General features: G+C 27.9%; 1 long non-coding RNA gene across 1 annotated transcript; it reads right to left on the reverse strand.

Moving 5' to 3' along the window:
- Nucleotides 1-323: 323 nt before the first annotated feature.
- Nucleotides 324-2772, reverse strand: LOC145058481 (uncharacterized). Its single transcript, XR_013686406.1, has 3 exons — nucleotides 2622-2772; nucleotides 761-973; nucleotides 324-682 (listed from the first exon to the last, which is right to left on the reverse strand). It is a non-coding gene; the product is annotated as an uncharacterized LOC145058481 (long non-coding RNA).
- Nucleotides 2773-2989: the final 217 nt, after the last annotated feature.

Consider the following 2989-nt stretch of genomic DNA (forward strand, 5'->3'; position numbering starts at 1 on the left):
TCTTTCAAAATGAAAAAGAATGTGGGTCATCAAAATGAAGACAAAGTTTAAAGCAGTATAGAAATGGTGATTTAAACCTAAATATAAGAAGACAATTTATTCTTGTAATATTATAGCGTCCATTAGGAAATGACAACATTAACCTTTTCAAGGCTTGTGATGATTAATCTCGACAAATGAATCTTATGAAGGTATATTGTCATTAACATTATACCATTATGCAAAATACATTATCATTACAACTTATCAAGTGATATGTAAGGTTATACAGATTAAATTGTCATTATCTTACGAGTATGCAAACTATATTACTATTATCAAGAAACATTAATGCAATATACATTACCATTGACACAAAGTACATTGTCATTTAACATAAAAAACAGTATATCACCATTACCATAAAACTTATTACATAACCACAATCCCCATTAAAACTACATTGAAAATTAAAACTAAATAATTCATAAACTTTGTCTACAACAACCTTGCATCCACCCTCTCTGGTATACATTTAACCATCATTATTTTACTTTTTGTTGCTTTAACTCTTAAAGCTTTCAAGTTATCTACTTTCTGTTGACTTTAATTTCATATGTAGATAATACATGATGGCTTTGTACCGTTTGTTAGGCAACTCAGGGTCAATCCAACGAAAGAAACCACACCTTTTTATTTTATCCTACAAATTCAAACAAATAAGCAATATGGTTGATATGATATAATAGAGTTCATGATTAGATACATTAGTGAAACTTACCAATGAATTATGACACGCATAAAATCGTCTTCCAGGGTTTGATTGCGTCCATGAAGTCATATTTTTTGCTAACATACCACATTGGCATCGAATTGAGGAGTTGATCTCACGTTGATCCTCAATTCTAGGGCTACCGTGGTAAAAAGATGATGCCATTTTCCTTAGTTGATCGTTGATTGTTATTTTCCCTTTGATTGTGCTTTAGTGTCCAATCTATATTAAAAAGGAGATTAACATTAAGTTTTATAAAACTTATGATATAGACGTGACCGTTTGAATATTATAAGTCATTTCAATGGCGTAGCCAGAATTTTATTTTAGGGTAGGTCGAATAATTTACAAAATATGAACAAATAGCAAAATACTGAAAATGATAATAAAATGTAACAATATATGATCTTAAAGTAAAATTTCCATTTAAGTTGGAAATAACTGAATAATTAAGATAATAATAATAATAAAATATTAATATACAAACCAAATGAACGAGGAATTCACATTGGAGATTGAAATGAAATTTGATCTATTCAAAAAATTATTGCCTTAATTCTTTAATCGACATATATTAACATGTAAATTATTTCCTTCATTATGAATTTAAGTTTAGAATAAAATTGACCATGTTACAATTCACGCCTTAATATTTTTTATTCAAAATAAATATAAAATCTACATATAATATATTTCATCTCAAATTTAAATGGATAGGCCAAGACTCACTCTTACACCCATATAGCTACGCCTCTAGTCATTTCATTTCAATAAAATTATGCCATGTATGTATGATGACAATTGTGAATCAATTCATTTCAATAAAATTATGCCATGTAGGATGACAATTGTGAGCCTCGTGGTGATAATATAGGCAAAAACCCTATGAAACTATGATTACCAATCATATTGATATAATAAATTCAAAACAAGGCTTTCAGCTATACACCGGTCCCTCAAAAAACTCTATGGTCAAAAGGTAAATGACTATCACGTCTATAGTTAAATCTCATATAAACCCAAATATTACATATTCATTATGACCATCATGGACGCCATGTAAATAACATAGGACGAATCAACATTCTAAAACCTTATTTTAAACAATAATAACAATTGACTATATTCATAGAAATTAAAATAAAATAAAATAACTAGAGAAGAACATACAAATAAACGGTTGCTAGATTATAAGATAAATTGTTTACAAATGATCGTGATCTGCTCTTATTTATAGCAGAGTCTTTGATTTATTCCATATAATAATACCAAAGAGAATTCTAGGGATTTTTACTATATTACATAACTTGTCTAATACTATATATTGTCTACTAACGTTCGTAATATTTTAAAGAACTAGAAAGTCGAAGATTTTGAAAAATTCTACAAACTTCAATACTATATCAACTCTAAGAAAATAACTAAAAATCACCATTCCTATTTAATAAATCACCATTCCTATTTAATATTATGGAACAATTAACCATAGAATACATTAAGGATATAATATAAGTTTAAGATTAATGTAATTATAGCTCAACCAACTTTAATGTTCCGATTTTCAATGGTCCTTCATGTTTTTCTTTCGATAGTTTAAGCTATAAAGTTCATTTTACATGTTAAAAATAAATCTTGACTTGTAATTAAGAGTTTCCTTGACGATGTAACTTTTTCACTAAAAATAAAAATTAAATTAAAATTCACTTTTGTCCTCACTTACCATAAGACTTAATTAATATCACGTTCATCTTGAAGAACAATCACCTTCTAGTGTCCGGACATGGAAACCGAAAATTTTGTATTTCAAATGGATAGAGATGAAATGATTAAATTTCTACCTAAAAATTATAAACTAAAACTTATCTCTTACCTCAAGAGGGAAAATAGATGTCATGATGCATTGACTTTTTCCCCTCAATAATTTGACTAGTATGAAATACTAAGCATGATATAAGTGTTTGCAGATGGAGAGTGTTGAGCACCTCAGTGGTTGCCAGGAAAAAAAGATATCTTTAACTTGGTAAGCATTTGTTCTTAAATGCATCAAATAGAAGAAAGGCATGTGACAGTGGGAGAAGATATTCATGTTTATTTCATTATACTTTTACCAACTTATTGTTTGTTTTTTAGTATAGGAATGATTAATATGTATATAACAAGTTGCATTTTGGTACGATAAAGGTTAAATGCAATCATTATACTTGTTGGGAAATGATAACTCTATTATGTTATGTCTAA

Source organism: Lactuca serriola, chromosome 6, assembly GCF_051521515.1.
Source record: "Lactuca serriola cultivar US96UC23 chromosome 6, Lser_US96UC23_V15, whole genome shotgun sequence".
NCBI lineage: Eukaryota > Viridiplantae > Streptophyta > Magnoliopsida > Asterales > Asteraceae > Lactuca > Lactuca serriola.